Below are 22,685 nucleotides of genomic sequence, written 5' to 3'. Positions count from 1 at the left end.
TTCCCCACCCTCACTAAATACATCTGATAAAAGAAAGAGAGTCAAGTGTATGAATTGTCCAGGTGCTTTTTCTCAATTATCTGTTTGCATGCTCAGTAGACACCAATTAATGTATAGCTGTGTCAGTAAAAACAGAAACATATGAACCACTAAAGACATTTCTAAGGCAAGAGTTGGCTGGCTAGATCGACAAGCAGTTGTATTCTTTAAATTTAAAAAGACTTGTCAACTAGGGATTTTTTTTTTAAACACTCTGATTTGATGAGCAAGGGAATAGCTTCAGAGAAATGTATGAGAAAGTCATATTTATATCATTGTAAATTTTCTAAGCAGCAAGGATCTGAAACATGCTTTTTAAAATAGCCAGATAGAGAAATCTTAGTGTGAGCAATTTACACTTGAAGTGACTGTTCTGTCTTTAGAACACTGGGAAAAGCGAGGTGTTTAATGTATCTTCCAGACAATTACAAAGCAGTCCTTGATCAAAACCCTCTGCGAGGGATATTGACAAATCTGCCCAACTGCAAGAATCTCCTGTAGAGAAAATGATCTATGAGATTACCTGCTGGCGGGTTCATGGGTCAGATTGTCAATATCTAGAGAAGGATCACAGAAATAAACATTTAGTGTTTGCTGTCCTGACGTCTATATTTATGGTCCTGTTAAAGCAGTTGGTCAATCAAAACCAGTTAAAGCAATTACAATTTTCCCCAGCTACATGCAAGAGAAAGAAACTGAACTCTTTGTGACGAGAAGTCAATATAGCAAGATAATCCAAAATTGCTTTTTATTCATGTGGAGGGAATTTGGTGCTATTATATCTCGTCACTTGTAATTGTCTGATTAGATGAATACACTGAAGATGTATTAATGTAATGAAGTCAAATACTCAATTAGATTTTATTTTTTCTTCCCTTCCTACATTGTTTGAGGTCCCCACAGAATTTGGAACAGAGTGTTCCTTTCCCAATTGAGTTTGACTCCTTTATATTTGGAAAATATTTATTCTTTTATCTGTGTTTCAATTGAAGCTGCAATGAATGGGTCCATTTTTCTCACAGATTGACTTCTGCTGTCAAACAATATAGGTGATGTTGTTAGGCATAAAATTATTTTGGAGATGACATAAATCACTAACATGAGACAGACTGCATTCTGGATTTTCACAGCAAACTTCTGCAAAGGAATAAGAGAGAGCATAAATGGCAACATCTGAAGGAGGATGTAGTTTCCAAAATGGTGACCCAGAGCCTGAAAACAACCTGGAAAAAAGATGCATCGAATTGTTAAATCTGAAGGGTTTAAAAGAAAGACAGGTAAAATGAATTGGCATTTGTTTTGGTAAAACTTGTTATTCAGATACTTGAATAGGGAGTTAATAGGATTTCTGATTGAGAGCTCAGGTTCTAGAGCTGGGTCCCATTTATGGATGATGTGACCTCAGGCAAGTTGATACCCCTCTCTAAGCCTCAGTTACCTTATCTGTTGAATGAAAGTAATTGTAAAACCTGCTGGATAGAATGGTTAGGAGTTTGAAGTTATATAATCCATGCATGGCTCTTGGTACAGACTGCATTGTAAGAAGCAACCCAATAAATGTCAGCTATTGTTGGCTAATTGTCAGATACTGTGGAGAGCTAACGCAGAGTTTGTGGTTCCTATTAGCAACCTGATTGGTATCTAACTCAACACACTTATTTAGGGTCTTCTATGTACAGAAAACAAACTAGGTGGATTCAAAGATAAGTAACACATCGCCCCAGTTTAGGAGGGGGGGTAACCCTGGTATTCACCAGTCTCTTAGAAGGTAGACTAAGTATCTAAGAAACTGTAAGTCACACCTGAAAAGCTTCTACATCCATTTGGAATCTTATCCTAACCCAGTCTCTGTGCAGGAGTAGAGGATCTTTATAAAACCTTTCAGTGGCCTCCTGTTGAACTCAAAATGAAATCCGAAGTACTTACTCTGGGCTCCTTGGCCCTGCCCCACCTGAGCCAGAGACCTCATTTGCTGTCACTCTGTCCCTCTCTCACTGGAGAACTCCTTCCCCCTTTGCTACAGGCCTTTGCCTCTGTATCTTCCCTCCAATGGAGATGTTCCCTCTCCCCTTCTTTGCTGACTTAGTTCTCACCAATTCTTCCTCAGGCTTCAGCTGTGATGTTACTTACTGAGGGAGACTTCCTTAACTGTCTCACTGCCCACTGCCAGTCTAAATGAATCTTTCTCATGAAAGACTTATCATTTTCCTTTATGACCCTGAACCATTTCTCTGAATTCAGAAAAAGAATCAGTCTCCCCTACTAGACATAAACTCCTTGAAGTCAGAGACTATGACTATTTTGATCATCCTTGTGTGCTCACAAGCTGGCACAGAGCATGGCATATAGTAGTTGCATAATAAACAAAACACTAAAGAAATGTATGAAAGGGTAATTTTTTTCTTAAAGAAAGGTCAAAGCATGATTCTCATACAGATATAAAATGAAAATGTGTGAATAATTTTAAGTCATTAATGAGCGAACGAGGTAGATGTTAAACAGAGTCAAAGAAATACAAAAAGAATAGACATACAGAATCTATTTCTAGATACAGGGTGTTGTAATGAATGTGCAAATTGAGACAAAACTAGCTTCTTCCATAGTCCAAAGGAAATTTAACTGAACCTTCACCTGACATAATTCTTGTATATTCATAGACAAGAATTATTTTGCATTGCTTTTAGTTATCTACAACTTACAGAGTTATAAAGTAGCTCAAAGGTAATGGAAGGCCAAAATCTGAGAACTGAGAAGAAAGTACTCCACAGAGTACACAGTTGTCTACCGAAACACATTTTTCTCTACAACACATAGATAGTAATTATGGGGGCACATAGGAGGGTACACTTCATTTCAAGGGTAGGTGAGAGATTTCAGAAGAATAGAGGGAGAATAGTCGAGCTAAGTCTTGATTGTAGGTAGGATTTCAACAATGGTAACTACTTGAGAGTTTTGAGCAGTGCTCTAGAGAAATTTTTCTGGTAGCCATGGATGTTTGCTAGCAGAAATGCAGTCTGGGAGACAAGACACAAGGCCGCTTGCAACAGCCCAGGGGAGAAATGGCTAGGATAGAGGAAGGAGCACCCAATGAGGAAGGGTGATTCTGAGTCTTGCACCAGCATTTCCTCTGGACTAATTCACAGATCTCTCTGGGCCTAATCTCAGAAATACTTAGTTAGCACTTGGCACCAGGAATATGATGGTGAAAACAAAAACAAAAACAAAAACCAGGCATGTAACTTAGATTCTGGAGTACGGATTATTTGGATAAGGAAATCCTGATGTCCTAAAAAAGTCTCCAACCTCTATAGGTAGAAGTGTACTTCCTGAAGTCATATTGAAATGAGAAATCACCCTATGTCTATGACCAGATTATTTAGTACATGAATCCTACAGGGAAGGTTCCTAACACATGACTAATATTACTGATTGTCTTCCAGTACAAGAGTCAGGAAACTTTGTCTGTAAAAGGCTAGATTGTAAATAGTTTCGATTTTTGCATACTCTACTACCTCTTTTGCAATTATTCAACCTTGCTGTTATAGTTCAGAAGTAGCCACAGACAATATGTAAAGAAATGGACGCCTCTGTTCTAATAAGACTTTATTTTCAAAACCAAGCAAGGGGCCGGATATGCCCCGCAGGCCATAGTGTGTGAACACTTAGTTTTGAAGGCAAGGGGGGTGAAGATCAGTAGAATTGTGAGCCAATGGAGGGCAGTTTATTCACCTCTGTCCCAAATAGTGCCTTGTGCAGAAATCCTAGAAAATTCATTGTAAAAGAAAGATTTTTGTTCAAAAGGATCCTGCACTGGACTTTTACAACAATTTGTAACTCTCTTATAGCATTCATCACATCCCACGTGATTAATTAGAGTTACCCATGCACATGTCTTTATTTCTCCCTAAGCTTTAAACTCCTAGAGGGTTGAAACCAGGGCACTTTCAATCTTTCTATTTGTTCCTTGATGTATCAGTGCTAAAAAATGTTTCCTGGAGGAGTGAATGAAATCATGTTGTTTGGGGGTTTTTTTTAATCGCTCTTTCATGGTCTCAGTGAAATATTAGGCCTTCCCTGGAATGTTCAGTATCTCCCAGCAGCTTTCTCCAGGGGGGAAAGCATCTCTTGGAACAGGACACTTGCCTGTGATCATCGCTGTGGGTCAGTTCCTCACCCTTTTCTCCCTACTTTGCGGGACTACTCTTGAATGAGCGATTATTTGCCTTCTTAGGAAATGTCCTCTTAGTGGCTGCCCATGACCCATTTAACATAATTCAATGCAGCATTCATATATTTTTCCCCAGGGCTGTCCTTTTCATGTGCACGTCTGAGAGCTTTTGAGGGAGGCACAGAGTTTTGTTGTGGGTCATTTTATATACACCGCAGATAATAAACTGTTAATGGAAAGAAATATCAGCTGCATTCAAATTTCCAGTTTGTTTGTTTGTTTTTTTTTTCAATTTTCCTTAAGTGTTCCTTCCTTTGTGAGAACACCAAGCCCTCATTTCCCTGCCTACAATAGCTTTTTCATGAAGTGCTTTTTGATTTTTTCCCCTTTTTTTAAGCTTTTAAGCAGTACCAGATGTTGAAAGAAACTTTCTCTGATTGGTGTCCAGAGAAAACAAAAAGCATGTATCACTCCAAGCCTGACCTACACAAGGGGAAAATGGACCAAACAAAAGCTGCCAGGATTAAACGCACTGCAGATGGTATAAAAGGAAATTTCTAAAGTAGTACTTTTTTCATCCTTTGTGCTTCCATTGTTCCTCTTCATACCTGATTAAAGAGTTAATTTTTGTTAAGAAGAAAAGATAAAGTAGGAAAGAGAAAAGCCACAAGAAAAGGATTTTTGTCTGAGGTTCATCTTTTGGCTTCTGATGTGATTCTAGGCCAGGGATCCTAAGGAGACCCACATTCAACCAGGAGACATTGAAGGTTTGAGAGAGGAAGGAGAGTTTGTGACCAGGTGAGTTTGAGCTATGTTGGGTTAAACAATCAAAACTATGGGCCAACCAGTATCATGAATCTCCAAGGGGGTATGCATAGCTTTAGTGTTTCCCAATAATCTGTGCAGAATACTTTTACTGCAGAATATTTTATAGAACTAACGCTGCTGTGGCATACACTTCAGGAAACGTCCTCTGCTAGGAAAGAAAAGCATATTTGCCAGAAAAATTAGGTGCCATGATCTTTGGTATCATTAACGCAATGGTATTTATAAAATGCCAGCTCACCGCCCAGGTCGTGTAACGTGCTGTGGAAGACTCCTGAGTCCTTGTCTCCTGTCTCCAAAGGGGACACAGCCTGGTTGGAAAAATTTGGCACACGCACCTGAAAAGGTACCCAGTGGGACAGGGACAAACCAGTGACCAGGGAAGCAACAGCTACAGCATTTCTTAAAGATGATGTGTGGTGGAGCCGTAGAGAGTCCCCGAAGGTGCCACTGGGCCTCCTGTGAGGGGACAATGGTTAAGGAGAATGTCAACCGGGAAGGGCTAAGTTCCCCAGCCCAGCCCCGAGTTAGCAAGCAGAATTCCATGGGAGAGAGGACGGGGCTGCTGTAACGTGCCCCAGTGATTAATAATGAGAGGATGTCAGGCCATCCCTGTTGGCACAAATTTCCACCTCTGAGCAGAGTGCTCCTTGTTGCACTCACGTGAGGCGGAAAGGGGAACATGGATGGCCAGCCAAGGCAAGAACTGAGAAGCAGAAAGAGGAGGAAACGAGTTATAAGAGAAGTAGGAGCTGCCTAAGAAGCAGCTATCCTGGGGGAAAGCAAGAGGGAGAAGGAAGCGGAAGCAGAGAGCGGCATTCTCTCGGGCAGCCAGCAGAGGGCGCACTGGGGCGCCTCCGAGGGAGCGGAGGGGGACGCGGGCACAGCAGCAAATGTTGACGGGTTTGCTGACAGTGCTCCGGCGCCTTGGGTAGAGACTGCAACTCCTGGTTTCAGTATTATTATTTTTCCGTACTATGCTTTGCGTGACTGCGGTTCCGCGCACTTACCGGATTGCCTGGGTCCAGAACTCGGGGCTACGCAGACCAGTCACCAGTTGCACGAGGCTTCCTGAAACGCTGCGTGTGCCCTGGGGGCCCCGCCGTTGCCTCTGAGCCCTCGGAGAGGTTCAAGGGGGCCGGGCTGGGAGCTCATCGCTTGGATGACGGGGATAAAAACCGCGAAGGACTTTTTTAAAAATCTCATTTAGGAAGTCCAATGAGATTAAGAGCTTTTATTATTTTATAGAACTGGATAAACAACCTGAAGTGGTTTGCTTTGCCTTTTCCTACTCAGAATCTGCTGTCACCGAGCCTTGTAACTCCTTTTGCTTCTAGTTGCTATAGAAATGGTGCAAGAAATCTTGACTGGTTTGTGCAGAATTCACTTCTGTCTGACACCGTTGCCTTTTAAAAGCAGCATTGGGGTTGTGTGTGGAAATTGGGTCGCTGCACTGTGCGGTAATGATAAATGCTGCTATTTTCATTGAAAGCGATGAATAAGGCTTCTGATTTTTATCTTGGTTAGGCTGGATGTGTCCTTGGAGGTTATTTTTTTAAGCTTGGTGTCTACTAGAACGTTCAAGTCTCTTCTGTGTGTGTGTGTGTGTGTGTGAGAGAGAGAGAGAGAGATTGAGAGGTTTTCCTATGCTCACTTTTTTTCTGACAACTCCTTCCTCATCTGCTTATAGTTGACTGAAGCCAAAGAGGGAATCCTCTATTCCCACCCACGCTACTTTCTGGAACCACTCCTCTTGCCACCAACAACCATTTTATTGTGGGCTGTCTTAAAAGATGCGAGTTAATAGAGAAAGAATTCATTGCCTTCCGGAATCATCTCCTATCCTGAATTTATGGCCCTTTGGAGGCCCAGGGCTTGATTCTGAGGTAATTTTCTCCACATTCTGTGACAAGAATGAACTTCGTAAACCAAGAGTGCTCCTCTCTTGCCACAGTCAGGTGAGGGACTCAGAATGCCTTCATCTCTCTTCTGACCTCCAACAGAAGGCTGGCGATCCCCTGTCACTAGAAGCATCTGAGGGGGGTCCAGGATACCTCAGGGGCAGATGGCCCAGGCCTCATTACCACAGATGAAGTGACGATGACTTTTTAAGAGACTACCAAGACAGTCTGCTTCCAATTTCCCTCTGCTCCTTCTAAATTTGATTGTATTCCTCTGCTTAAGCCACTTTATCTTCTTAATATGTGAAACTAGGAGGTCAACTCTATGGAAAATATAGTTTTCCACAGAAGACTGCATCTTAGTTTTGGCTGCACATTTTCATCCTGCATTTTTGCATATGGCAGTCTGCGCAGACACACATTTGACTGTTTAATATAAAGAGCCATTGATTTGAGGAGAATTTACTTCACACAAAGCCCACAATCCTGATTTTTTTTTCCCCCAAAGCTTTGATAAAGCTGAAGGCATAGGGATGACTGGATTACCCAGGGAGAGAAGACAAAAAAGAATCCAACAATCTACTTTGGGAAGACTTCTGATTCGTCTGAGTGAGCACTCAGACATCTTTCCTGGGCTCCTCTTGCTTTCCCCACCAAACGGTTTAGAAATAGCAGTTAAGAGTCTCACCGTTTTTCAGTTCTGCTATTGCCAAACTTAGCACTACCCATATTATTTGGAGGGAATGAAAAAAAAAAAAAACACAAAACCACACATACAACAGTCTCTTCTTTTTTCTTCGGTTCTCCCGTTATTTGCCTATAAACGGCTCATTTAGCTGTTCTTCATTTGCAGGAAAGCTTTCTGGGGCCTCATCAAAGCCCTCTTCTCTCACTTTTAAGTCTCCCTGCAGGTTCTTTTCCTGATTGCTTTGAAAAATCTTTCTCTTTCAGAAAGGCTCTGAACTTACACCACCTTCCTTTTCTAAAACAATCACAAACCCATTTCTATATCCAAATTGTTGTGATTTCAAGAAATTGTGGTTAGAAGCGCAAACAAGATGGGAGACGTTTAGAAAAATACCTCTGTGTTCTATGCATGTGTTTGTTTAATTTGCAACTACACAAGTAGATAGGAGTTCAGGGAACTTGCTGAGATCTTCCAGACTCCTCAACCATACCACTGGGCTAGAAAGCAAAGCCAGAAGTGTTTACACACACGTGCACACATGCACACCATGCATACAAATACGCTCGGATACACACACACATACTACACAGACAGGTTTGAATATTTCATCATAATCCTTGGAAACACCCATCAGCAAGTGAATGCTTATTTTCAAATGAACTTTCCAATTCACACACTACGGAAAATATGTACAAACACTAGAATTGTTCGACCAATCTATATATTTTCCTTTTTCTCATTTTTAAGAAATTTCAGTAATACAAAACAGGAAAACAACTGGTTTTTCTACCTTTTTCATACATTCTTTTTCATGAAACCCGGACAACCTAAATGAGTGAAATGTGGCTTCTAAAATAGCCTTTACCAAAACAATCAGGTCAGTCAAAATAATCTGTAAACATGTTAGTCAAAACTGTCAAACCGGTTTTGCAAAGGAAACTGATACAGTCTGTGACGTAGATTGCTGTGCATTTGCCCCATATCCAAGTTCAGGTTAAATACTCTTGGAGATATGAGGAAGGGTGCGAGGATAGAGCCAATTATCAGTTATTTCATGGCCTTACTCTTCTGTCTCCAAGCCCTCTTCCCACACAAAGTTTCTTCTTCATGTATATTTTATTCACTATGTTTGTTAGAGTTGATAGATGCCATGTGTTTATGAATTTCACCACAGTTTTGAGTGATGCATCCATTGTATTAACAAACTTGGAACTGGCTGAGGGGGAGGAAAAGGGGCATCATTGCAGATACTGGACAAATCAAGGGATTTCTTTTTTATTCTAATTGGAATCACAGTTCTCAAATTAGAATGTTAAAGTAATACTGCTTTCCAAGTTGTCTTTAAATCAAATAAATATGGACTCCAAGATACCATCCCCTGACCAGCAAGAAGTTCAAGCTCAAAAGTGAAAATCATCTCCCCTTCTTTTCCTTCTGGCCTTCTGTCCCCGTTCCAGCCCACACTGGTCTCTTGGAGGCCAGTTGCTTCCTTCCTGTCTACAGGGTTCTCTGCCAAACAAGGAAACCAACCTGCTCAAGCTTCCAGAGTTTTCTTATACCCTGGGGCATTCCCAGTGTTCTGGTCACCTGCTGTCACCTAAACAACTGCTCAAGAACGGTGACATAAAGCAACAGCAGTCATTTATTTCTCTTGCTCTCGTTGCCCCTCAGAGCTTTCCATGAACTTGCAGTCAGAAGGTGGCTGTGGCCGGCATCATCTTACAGGCTTCTCGCTGACAAATCTGGAATCTGGGCTGAAAATATTCAAAAAGCTGGAGGCTGGAACCTCTGGAGCCCCTCAGGCATCTCAGTCACCATGGTCTCTCTGTGTGATGTGGCACAGTGCCCTCACCATCTTCAGAACTCTTATGTGGGGGTGAAGGCTCCTGCAGGGGCTGCCCCAAGAGAAACCACCACAAGTGGCATGGTTCCTTGCCTCAGAAGGCACCCAGTATCACATCCATCACATTCTGTTGCTGAGGCAGTCACGAAAGCCAGCCCGATCTCAAGGGAACAGTGTCAAAGGGCTTATAATGTTTTTTAAACCCACCAGACCCACAGGACATAATGCAGTCCCTCTCAGTCCCACGGCTGTCCTAACACTTGCCAGTTTAGACAAGTCTCATCTTTCTCCTTTCCCGTTAGTGTCTTTTTCTGCCATCCTCATCAGGGGCAGCCAGTGCTGTTTCCACAGCACCTTGGGCCAAGGATAGCAGATAAGAAAAAAGGAGCCCAAACCTGTAAGCAGGGACACCGCCCCAGATACTAGAATAAAGAAATGATCCTTTACTATAAAAAAGCCAAAGAAAAATGGCAAATGGCAACCAACACCAGAGGAACTCATTTCTGAAGACAACAGGGACTGGTGCAAACTGAGGCAATCTATCCAAAAGGGGCAGCTGCTATTCTGCGTTAGCCAGCCGTTGCCATGAGGGAGACAGGCCCTGTTTTGTGAGTCATGCCAGTTTTTCTAGAAAAGTCAGAAATCTCAATTTTTATGTGAACCATCCTGATTGTTAAATGCTACTTACTAATTCAAATGCCTTGAAACATCATTTGGGCCAAGCAAAATCTGTCATTGGCCATATTCGGGGTTCCAGACGCCCATTTGTATCCAAGGCACCAGTCTTGGATTTCAGAATAGGTAGGAAGAAAAGCTGATTTCAGGCAACTTTGGACTTCTGCTCTTTCAAAATCCCCAAATCAAAGAAGCATGAAAGAACCTGTCTACTTTCAATAAAATAGCCTGCCACTCAGAGAGACCAGGGGTGAGCAAACCATGAACAAACTAGTCATATATATCTCTCCTGCTGCCTGGTTTTGTAAATAAAGTTTTATTGGAAAACAGCCATGCTCCTTTGTTTATGCATTGTGTGTGCTTCTGCCTTGCTACCATGGAGGAGTTGAGTAGTTGCAAAGGACAGTGTGGCCCGAAAAGACTTCACAGAAAAATGTTGCCAACTCCTGCACGGTATCACTGAGGCTTGGAATCACAGCAACTGAAAACTAAAGGCTCTTAAATCCATTTCTAACTTTGGGGCTACAGTGTGGATATTTCCACTTTAAAGAAAAGGCTGTGGTTTCTATGGATCACTGGTAGCAATTGACTTTTCCTGTTGAGCTTGGTCTGTAATTAGCAGGTGTAGTCAACCTTGACTGCTTTCCCTATGACATGATAGTTAAGGCCTATAACTCAGCAGCTTTCTTCTAATCAAGAGGAAGAATAAAACACGTTGAAAACTATGCATTCTATCCTCTTCCATGGCACCTTTATTTAAACTTCAATGACATTGTCACATTAGAGCATGACTCTCCCCCCTCAAGAACAGAAAACTTAGAATGAAGATATAGTTGCCAACTTTTCAGGGGTGCTCAAAAAACAGATTATTTCAAAAATTTCTAAGAAAAAATATTAATTTCCTTTCTTTTTCACAAAACAAAAAGTCTGCCATTACTTTATATGGTAGAAACAGTCACAGACCAGTGGGTCCTACTTTCTCCCAAAGCACATAATTTAGAAAGAAGTTAATAAACTGGTGAGGTGTAAATCTCGAGCCAAAAACATCATCATTGCTGTTGTTTTACTTGGATCCTGTGCTTCACTAACTACACAACAAAATGAAATAAATTGACACTAAAACTTCTGGTCTAAGACCAAGATAGCATAATGCACTTCTCCTTATTCCTCACTACGTACAGCTAAAACCCCTGCACATTATGTGGAAACTAAACATTACTAGATATTGAAAGGTGGTAAGAAGAAGGTAGATCAGCTAGGAATCTTGGGACCTAAGGAATGACATGGAGGCCAAGTGCAGAACCCAGACATCTACCTGTTTGTAACAGGCAAGATCCCCCTTCACCTGTCAGTATGGTATAAAGGAGGCCTGCTAAAATAGAAGATTTCAATACCACCTAGATTTCATAGCATAATACTCAGGATGTCCAGGACACAATAAAAAGAGTCAACCATCATACCAAGAACCAGGAAAGTTTAAACTTGGACAAGAATAAACAATTAACAGATGACAAGACCAACCCTGCCCAGAGTGGAAATTATCCAACCAGAATTTTAAAGCAATCATCATAAAAATGCTTTCATAGGGACTAACTGAGTGGCTCAGCAAAGTGTCCAACTCTTGTTTTCGGCTCAGGTCATGATCTCAGGGTTATGAGACTGAGCCCCGCATCAGGCTCTGTACTGGGTATGGAGCCTAGTTAGGATTCTCTCTCTCTCTCTCTCTCTCAAAAGAAAAATATTTTTGGAAGTAATTACAATCACATTTGAATATATTAAAAAACAGAAAGTCTCAGAAAAAAAGAGAGAAAAGAAAATATTCGGAGGAACCAAATGAATACTTTAGAACTATACAATAGCCAAAACAGAAAAGTCAATGGATGGACTCAATAGCAGAATGGAGAAGACAGAAAAAAAAAAAATCAGTGGTCTTGAAGATAGAACAATCAAGATGACTCAATCTGAACAACAGAGAGAATACAGACCAAAAATAATAAAAATAAAAATAAAAATGAGGGACCTGTGGAAGTATAATGAAAGATTTAACATTCATGTCATTAGAATCCCAAGACAGGAGAGAGAGGGTGAGGCTAAGTATTCCCAAATTCGGTAATAGACAAAATCATACAGATTTAAGAAGCTGAGTGTCTCAAAAAGAATAAACCCAAAGAAATCCATGCCAAGATGCATTATAATCAACCTTCTAAAAACAAAGAAAAGATATATTGAAATCAACAGGAGGAAAAAGATGACTTACTGACAGGGTTAAAACAATTCAAATACTGAGGAATTCTCATTATAAACCACGGAGGCCAGAGGGAAGCAACACATTTTTTATGTGCAAAAAGCAAAGAACTGTCAAACCTAAATTCTCTATTCAGTAAAATTATCTTTCAGAAATGAAGGGACATTTGAGAATAAAGACATTCTCAGATGAAGGAAAAGTAGGAGAATTTGCCATGAGTAAACCTCCTATATAGGAAGTTCTTGAAACAGAAAGGAAATGATTAAACAAGGAATCTTGGAACATCAGCAAGGAAAAAACAACAGAAAGAACAAAGATATGGGTAAATACCATACATTCTGCTCCTCTTGTGTTTTCTAAATTACATTTGACAGTTAAAGCCTAACATATAACATGTGAGATGTGATTCTCAACATGTGTAAATATGTAAGGCAATTATATTATAAACACATGAGGGAAAAGGGCTTTTAAGGGAGTTGAAGTTTGTACATCTCACTCAAACTGATTTGTATTTTGATAATGGTGATGGTTATACAAATTTGCACATATGATAAAATGGATAGAACTATTTACATGTATCAAAAAGACGAGAAATAACAAATGCTACAAAAAATGTGGATGAAAGGGAATACTGTGCACTGTTGGTGAGAATGTAAATCAGCCACTATGGAAAACATCATGGAGGTTCCTCAAAAAATTCAATAGGATTATCATATGATTCAGCAAAACTAATTCTGGGTATTTATCCAAAGGAAACTAAGTCACCATCTTGAAGAGATATTTATACTATCATGTTCATTGCAGCATTATTCACAATAGTCATGATATGGAAACCACCATCTGATGGATGAATGAATAAAGAGAATGATAATAAAACAGGAAGTCCTACCATCTGAAACAACATGGATGAAACCTGAGGGCATAATGTTAAATAAAATAAATTAATCAGAGAAAGATGAATACTATGTGATGTCCATACTATGTGGAATCTAGATTTGCTGAGCTTTTGGAAACAGAATAGGTTGGTGTTGCCAGGGACTGCAAGGAGGGGGAAGTTCCTGTTAGTCAAAAGGAACAAGTTTCTGCATACAAGATAAATAAGTTCTGGGGATCTAATGCATGGTGACTATAATTAGCAATACTATATTGTACACTTGAAAGCTTCTAAGAGAGTAGATCTGAAATGTTCTCAACACACGCATACACACACCCCACACAGACACAAAGGTAAATATGTGAGATGTTGGATGTGTTAACTAACTTGTGGTAATCATTTCACAGTATATAAATATATCAAATCGTCACATTGCACACCTTAAATTTATACAATGGTATATGTCAATCATATCTTAATAAAACTGGAGAAAATACACTTATACACATTGTATCTATGTCAGTGTCAATTTCCTAGTTTTGATACTATACTATAATTACATAAGTTATAACCATTGGGGGGACCTGGGTGAGATAGACAGAGGACCTCTGTACTATCTTTGCAACTTTTTGTCAATCTATTATTATTTCAACAAAAAAAGTTATTTTTAAAATGACATTAGATAGATATAAAATTTCTAGTTGGGAGGATGAAAATATTCTGGAAATAGTGGTAATGGTTACATGACATTGTGGATGCACTTAAGCTACTGAATTGTATACTCGAAGTGGTTAAAATGGTAAATATATATGTATTATATATAAATATATAAATTGTAATATAACATATATAAACCTTTTACTATGTAAAATATATTTATACTTTATTTGTATTTATATTTTCTTATATAACTGTATATTATATAAATCATATAATAGTCACTTATGTTTCTATGATATATATTTAATATATGTATTATATACTTATATGTAATATATTATATTTATATAAAATTAAATATACATAAGTTTATATATAGCTCTCTATATGTATATATAATATATATGTTACTATAATAAAAATCTAGAAAGACTCTTTTCCTGGGATTATATGTATATTATATATAAATATATATAAATGCACAAATGTAACATATATATTACCACAATTTTTAAAAATGGCTCTAGAAAGATTATCTTTTCCTGGAATTATCAGATTTAATCTTTCAGAAAATATGAAATTGATCCAGGCCAAGGACAAAGGAATGTTCTGGAACTGTTCAACATGGAAACTGGCTCGATTTCTCTGTACATTTCATTCCCTCAGCACTTAGCATTCTAAATGGATTTATTTTTAAGATGAAACACAAGAAAGTAAACATTTCCATTCACCTCTATTCTCCCCCCTGAAGATATTTGGTGCCATCTGGTGATGAGGTAAAAAAAAAAATTGGATTTCCAGAGGGATTAGTCTAGGCTCTCTAAAGTACCAAGTTAGCACAGAGGTTTTTAACCTGCAGTGACAAATGGCTCTGGGCTACGATCAAGTTCTACAAATAGATTAAGCCCTTTTTCTTCTTTGGAATAAACTGACTCATCCAGTCCTAAAAATAGATTACTAATCACCTGGCCTATTTTCCTACAGTTATTTGAAAAGAAAAGAAGAAAAACTCTTTTGGCCAGACCTCAGTAACTCTTATTCCCTTAATTAAGAAATTAAATATACGATTTTTAATAGGAGCTTTTTCTGATAAACTGGCTCCTTAAAAATGTTAATGATTTCTCATACCAAAATGTACAATTGCAGAAGGAAATGAAATACGTAAGTAAACCCAGTCTGAAGAAAATTCATACTGCAGCAGGTAATTCAAAGTTCCCTTTGAAATCTTGCACATTTCAATTTTTCCCATAAATAAAGGCTTTTAATTTTGGATTAAATTTGATATTATTTGAACTTCTACAATAAATGTTGTGGCGTTTTGTATTTTTATAATGAATATTGTTGAGTTTGTTAAAGGCAGTCCTTGGAAAATCTAACCAACCCCTCCCCTTTCCCACAGAGCCTGCATTTACAGATGCTATAACACCATAGAAGAAACATCAGTGTCCTCAAGGAACCTCATATTTTAGTGGCAGCCAAAGCAACAGATTTCTCTAAGCCTTTTTAGATAAGAGAAATTTCTCTGCTGTTTGCTTTTGTTCACTTGATTCATTTCCCTGTAAAGTGAAAGTGCTCACAATTCCCTGGGCAAGATGTCTATGAGAGCTGGCAGGGCATTTCATACTTCCTATTATTAAAAAGACACTGACAACAATAATACTTATTTTATTTTGTTTACATCCCTTCTTGTTCCAAAATATAATAATAATAGGAGTTATTATAATAGGAGTTACATAGCTGTAATAATAATAGGAGATGCCATTTAGTAAGTGCTCGTTATGTGTCAGGGGCCGAGCTGAGCATTTTTATGTGGAGGTTAAGAGCAGAGATTCTGTGGCCAAACACACCTAGTTCAAATCCCAGTTCCACCACTTACTTAGCTCTGTGATCTCACACACGGAATTCCCCTCTCTTAGCCTCCCCTCTTCATAAAATGAGAGAATTATAGTTCCCATCTCGTTAAGAGTTATTGGTGAGGTTTAAAACTGAGATGCTGTAGATATATCCACACAAGCCCTAACATGCAGAAAGTACTCTATAAAGGTGAGTCTCATTAATTTAATCTTTGGAACTTCTCAAAATATATAGTGTCTTGATAGGACACCGGCTTAGACGGATTCACCAATTTGCCATAAATAGGGTTTTGATCCATGATTTTCTGCTCCCAAAGTCCATGACTTCTTCCTCACCACTACAATTCTATTTATTCATTTTATTGTAAAAGCAATGCTCATAAAAGCTATGTTATTGGAGGTGAAGAAACAAACTGTAGTACAGGCTCATTAACTCTCACTACGGCTTTCTCTTCCAGGACTCCTCGTCCTCTGCTCATTCTCTTCCTCTTCCTCTGTCTCTGGCAAAGCAAAGATTCTGATGACTGAACCCGAGTGGCCTGAACTGGAATTGGTCTTGTTAAGAGATAGAAAAGCTGAAGGGTTCAGGAGAGGGACCCAAGGCCTCCAATGCCCGCTTACACCAGCTTGCCCATACTTGATGAATTCTCAGACCATCTCAGCCCAAAGACAGAGAGGACTTGGCACTCCTTGGGGCTACTGGCTTGAATGATGCTCCATCCAACTGGAACTCTTAGGTACACACCAGTGACACCTGCAAACTGCTAGTGCCGCTCAGGGTTTTTTATTACACAGCATTATCCAGGAAAGATGGTACATGACACACACGCCTGCCTCCACCAAAAGAACATTGCCAATGCTGGGATGTTTACTCATGCTCATCTTCTCCATCATTATCCTCTCCTCTAACGAGTTTACTTGCTTGTACATACTTCATATATGTCATGTTTTGCTTTTTCATTATGTATCTGGCCCGGGCAAGATTTATTTCTCCTCCTCCTCCCCTTTTCTCTTCATCCTCCACCTCCTCTTCTTTCTCTTTATTATATTATTATTCATATCATCATCATTATCAATATTTAGCTTTCCCATGCCTCCCTAAGCTCATCATTTCCACTTGGAAGCTACTCTAAATATTCTCGAAATCCTCCTTAAAAATAATTTCCATTCAACAAGTAAGGTTCCAAATCCATGCCTGCAAATCTTCCTGGTCACAATCTTTTTTTTTTTTTTTTTAATGACACCTGTTGCCTGATAAAAATGTATTTTCCCAACTAGTATATGATTCCCCCTACTTGTCTTGTGCTACCTGATTGAAAACCCACATTTTAGTTTTATGGCTTTGGCTGTCACCTTTGTAAATTACAGAGCCAGCTTCATGAGACACCACTGCAGCTGGGAATTCATTTCAAACTGATATTTTTGGTGTGACCACATGTGGCCCTATTTGTTCACTGAAACCTGCGGGAATGGGAATGTGGGCACTTTAGAATCTCACCGGGCTTTCATCTCTCGTGCTGGGCTGTCCCTTTGCTGACACGGACCATTATTTTCCCCTCACTCACACTGCCTCTCTGATTTGCTTTCTACAACCCTACACATTTCTCATCAGCTTGTTGTGAGCTCTGACACATCCCAAGTAAGTTATTTATTTTGACAGTTGTGTGTGTAATACATCTAATGTGGGATGAACCTAAGAGTCAGATAACCAGTTATTTTAGTCCTGGGAAACAACTTCATTATCTTGTGAAATGTACTTTCAACACTCAATCCTAGCAAGTAATGAATGATATTGTGTAACATGTTTGCAGCAATTACCTTTGGAAATGAAGACTCCCTCTGGTGCTATTGATAGAATGCAAGGTGAGACCTTTTTTCTTATAGAAGTCCAGGGTTTCTGTACGAGCCCAGCAAGTGTGCAAGACAAGCATAAAATATCTGTGCAACTGTATTGAGGGAAAAGACCTGTCCCCCACTCTGCCTGGCAGTCCTCTAGGCCCCACCACCCAGTTGAAGCTGAGCCTTGGAGACTAATTCTGATCCTAGTTAGAGGGAATTTGGGGATCCTACCCCTTCAGAAGCCCTGCTACTTTGCATCAGATCAGTCTTTATTTAGTTCTGGTGTTGCTAGAAAGCCTTGTTCATAGAACTGGGCCATTGATATGTCCACGGTCATGAATTTTGTGCCTCCTTTCAGTTGCTTGTTCTATTGAGCAGCACGTAGGTGTTTTGGTGAACCCAGTTTCCAAATGGGTACATTTGTTATTCCTTCTGAAGACCCCTGAGGGCCTCTCCCTGTGGAAGATGTTGGCACCACTTGGCCTCCTCGTCTACCCTATAGCCCCTAAATATGATTTAACTCTCAGCCCCTGTGCAAGTCCCCTTCTCAGCCACCTTCTCCTCCATACAATCTTTTGGGGGTCCCCAAGGAGCTGATTTTAACCCTAACTGCTCTTACCAGCATCCAGGCCTTCTTGCCACACCGAGTATTGCAGACATCCCCCTCTCCTGGACTCTCCATCTGTCAGGTCCGCGCTCGCTCTTCTACATCTTTCTCCACATCCCTGAAACATCATCACACAAAGCAACCTTTCCCTGGGCTAGCATCTCTCATCCCTTACTTGATGGGATGAATTTCTTTGGCATTCTTGACCAAGTTAGCACTTGGTGAATTCTACCCAAAGGAGGAAAGAATTCAGCTTTCTCCAAATGACAATCTCCTCTCCACATCCCCAGCTTTCTTGACATAGTCAAGTGGTGAGGCGCTACTAGCCCTCTGTGTAAGAGCTGTGATGTGGGGATGTGGCTGTGAGGCCCACTCTAAATTCAGAATGTATGGCACCATGTGGGTGATTATCAGCAACTCCATGGAAAAAGGAAAAGATCCTAATTAACTTTTACACTTCCATTTTATAATAATTCTTTTTTGAGTGCCTATCATTTTCCAGGCATATGTTATTCTGCCTAAACCTCATTCTAGTCCTTTATTACACCTCTCTTATAAATGCGGACACTGAGATTCTTTGAGATTATAGTACTTGTCCTAGCTCGAATGGGTAATAAAGGATCTATTTTCACTTATTCTTTCAATGTATATCTAAGCAGGTAATATGTTTAAGGAATAGCCTTGGTGCTGATAACACAACAGAGAAACAACAGTGCTGTTGTGTCTGGTTTTCCTCATTAAGGTATGAACTGTTTGAAGGGGGTTGTCTCAATCATCTCTGCAACCCCAGTAACTATCACAATGCATAGTCATTATGCAATGACTGAACCAGTCACCCATCAATTATCCTCTATGTCAGTGGTTCTCAACCAGGAGCAATTTTGCTCTGCAGGGTACATTTGGCAATGTCTGGAGACATTTTGGTCATGGTGGACATCTACTGGGCAGAAGCCAGCAATGCTGTAAAACATCCCCAAACACACAGGGCACCCTCAGCGTACATACACTTGCACACACAGCAAAGAATTATCCAAGCCAAATATCAATTGTGTTGAAGTTGAGAAAAGCTGCTCTAGGTCTGACCCAATCCATTCTGTGGCCTGGCAGCCACATGCTAAGCCTTGTTTAGCTAGCTATGTAGTTCTTACAACGGATCCTTTACCAGTTATGTGAGGAAAAATACCATAAAACCACAGTCCCTCAAAATTTCGTTCCCATTTGAGCCACAACTAACCCAACCTCTAAATGTAATCCTCTTGTGGACTTCCTCTTCTGAGTTGTGACTTTCCTATTTCCTTTGCACTTTAATTTCCTGAAACTTGGTCTTAGATTAGACTAAACCACAACTTACTGATGGATAGAGTAGATATTAATTGACATGACTGCTAAGCTTCTGAAAATCTTCCTTTTCTTGGAATCACTACCAATCACAGAGGTAGGCTCCCAGTGGGTGTACTCACCTCTTAGCCATCACCAACAGACCCCTACGCCACACTGAGTCAATCTGAGCCTTTCCTGGCATTTGGAACTTAACTAGAGAAACACAGGGGCTGGAGGCCTTAGGAACTGAGCTGAGAGGCTCCAGGAAATGTCCTCCATGGACCGGTCTTCCCAGAAGCCTGGATCTTTAGCTTTCTATTTAGTTATGAAAAGCATTCCTAATCATTCCAATCCCCCACTTTGGCTTAAGGAGTCAAAATCTATGCCTCTTGCCTGCCACCAAAATGACAGTAAATAATACAAAATTCAATGTCATATTGCTACCTACTTTTAGAAAATATTTGAGGCAGCTGACAAAAAAAGCATTAACATAATGAGGTCAAAGCCATTAACAGAAAGCAAAAGACAAAACCCAATGAATTTGAGAAGAAGCAAATAACTTTGGTTTGTTCCCTCCATCTCCGGGTCCACCCCCAAGAAACATATACACAATCTTCCACCTTCTCTTTTCCTTCCTTATTGAAATAACATGACAATGCTACACTCTAGGTCAATGGTGTTCAACACCATAAGTGCACTATAATAAACTTAAGAATATTTTGTTAACCTTCGCCTCCCAGTGACCCTTCCTGGGATATTCTAATATAATAGTCCCAGTGGGAAGCCATCCATACTTTTCAAGCGTTTTCACAAATGATTTTAACATGTAGCCAGATGGAGAATCACCTTAGATTAGTGGGTTTGCAGAGTCATGCATCCCTAGGACCCAATGAAATCTATGGACTGTCTCTCCCAGAAAAATGTACATCTATCTTTATTCTATTTTCATTATCAAGAGGCACACAGACGTCCTCAAGCCCAACTATGAATGCTTGGCTAAGAGCACTGTTTCTAGACGCTGTTAAGCAATGAAGGCAGAGGGGCAAGAAGGCACTATAAATGAAACATGGCCCCTGCCCCAGAACAATTGATTTTAGCAAGAGGTTCTAGATAAATGAGCCAATAATTTTTTTCAGGCCCACCCAATACTTGCAGCTTTTTCTAATTCTGCCAACTTTCAGCCTTCTTCTAACTATACAACAGTTTTCCAGGTCTTTCTCTTTTGTAAATACAAACAGCAGCGGACCTATGTTAGAACTCACTATAGTTTAAATGGGTCTGAGTTTTCATCTAAGGCATGGGGCACAAATTATAGTTTGAGTACTTTTTGTCCCTAACAATCTTTTGTAATTATGCATGTATTTATTCATTTATTGGTAACATACATGAATCGCTTACTAATTTCCAAAAGCTTGCTTCATAACTATGCTTAAGTATTGCATTTATGCAAACTCTTAGAAGGCAGACATTATAGTGGAAATGAATGCTTCATGTGGTGTAGCTGATAAAATCTCGCTTCTGGTTCTCAGAGAATTTGGCACCTCCAAGGACAGTGGTGGCAAATTCTCGACACTCATTTTCACTGGCCCTGAAACTCTGAGTGTCTTTGATATAATGGAAATAACACAGGATGAAGAGTCAGGACATCTAGTTCCCAAGTCCAGCTCAGTCTTCACCCAGCTGCATGAAAGGAATGAGCCTCATAACTGTCTTCACCTTCATTCCCAATCCAGTCAGTACAAAGACCACATCTCTAATGAGTAATCCTCAGCACTCAAGGAAACTGGAAAAAAATTAAAGGCTTCTATCATTATAAATTACTACACAAATGGTATTACTGGAGGCAGCCTGGCATGAAGGAATGAGATTGGGCTTGGATTTGGACAAATGTAGTTTCAAAGCTGATGTCTGTCATTTAAAAGCAATGTGATTTGGGGAAGTCACTTAACCTCTGTGAGTCTTACTTTTCTCTTCTATAACATGAGGTGCTTGTGTTATCATATAAGAGGATTTTATGTGAAATGTTTATCACAGAGTTTGCTTCATAGGAGCACTCAAAATATATTATTTTCTATCATAAAGATGAATTTTAATAACTAGTATTACTTCTTTAGTAGTAGAGATGGGTTTACACTAATCTAGCTATATTCTCTTGTTCTTCGTCTCAGGGGACACGTGTTGCCTGGCACACATTTGCAAAAAATTACCAGAATTAGGTGAGCTCTTGGTCACCCTGAAATTGGCCACAGGAAATTTAACACCCATCCTGGCCTCATTAGTACAGAGATTAAATGATGTACTTGACTTAGGAGTGACTTCCTCTAGGCCTAAAATAGTCAAAACAAAGATAAAGAAGAGAGAAGAGGTTATTGGCCTAATAAAGTCTGTTTCCTTACAAAGAGGACCACTTGAAGACTAATTTAAAATAGTGATATTATGGGGCTTTTTATATCACTTTAAACAATTCTTAGAGCTTAAGTGGTCATAAAAACTCCATTTCAAAAAATAATTGTATTTTTTAACAGCTGCTTGTGGTTTTAGAGAGCTGCTTATCCTTTCCCCCAAAAGAGCTTACAGCCTAATGTCAAAACATCTGGCAATTACCTTGGACACTGATGTCAATCCTGCAGGCAATGAAACTTCGAATATTCCATTAGGACATGAAGATCACAATGACATCTGACCGCTTGTATGTTAGGATTGTTCTTGACTCTGAATTTTTATAACAATCATGAATCCATAATAGACAGGTTGCATGACTGAAGCAGAGCTCTGATGAGTCATTGAAGCAATTCCCTTGGTGTCACTAACCTTTCCAGACTGCTAGGGAGAAACATGTATTGATCACTATGCACCCAGCCACGTGATCACCCTAGGGGAAAATGATGAAAAGGTATATAAGAACCATATCTTTTAAGGTGCAAGTTTTTAATGCAAACACAGCTAAATAATCTTTCTGAGACCTAACATTTAAGGTTGGAATCTTGAGACACAATGTAAGGGGCTTTAAGCCTGAATTTATTTGAAGACATCAAAGTTTATTTGAAAGCTCATTTAGTGCTTCTTTGCTGAAAGCCTCATGACCATTTACCTTCTAAGAAAGGAATGGTTTAATCACAAAAACATGGTGCTGAAGCTGACCTTAAGA

General features: G+C 39.7%; 1 long non-coding RNA gene across 1 annotated transcript in view; it reads right to left on the bottom strand.

The window, feature by feature from the left end:
* Positions 1–806: 806 nt before the first annotated feature.
* LOC140631880 (uncharacterized) overlaps positions 807–22,685 on the bottom strand; it is a 46,260-nt gene continuing 24,381 nt past the window's right edge. Inside the window, exons 2-3 of the long non-coding RNA XR_012029400.1 lie at positions 22,142–22,409; positions 807–1,176 (exon numbers count right to left, since the gene is read on the bottom strand). This is a non-coding gene — a long non-coding RNA (uncharacterized lncRNA). The remainder of the gene's footprint in view (positions 1,177–22,141; positions 22,410–22,685) is intronic.

The sequence above is a fragment of the Canis lupus genome, chromosome 4, assembly GCF_048164855.1.
Source record: "Canis lupus baileyi chromosome 4, mCanLup2.hap1, whole genome shotgun sequence".
NCBI lineage: Eukaryota > Metazoa > Chordata > Mammalia > Carnivora > Canidae > Canis > Canis lupus.
This window is presented reverse-complemented; position numbering and strand designations above follow the sequence as displayed.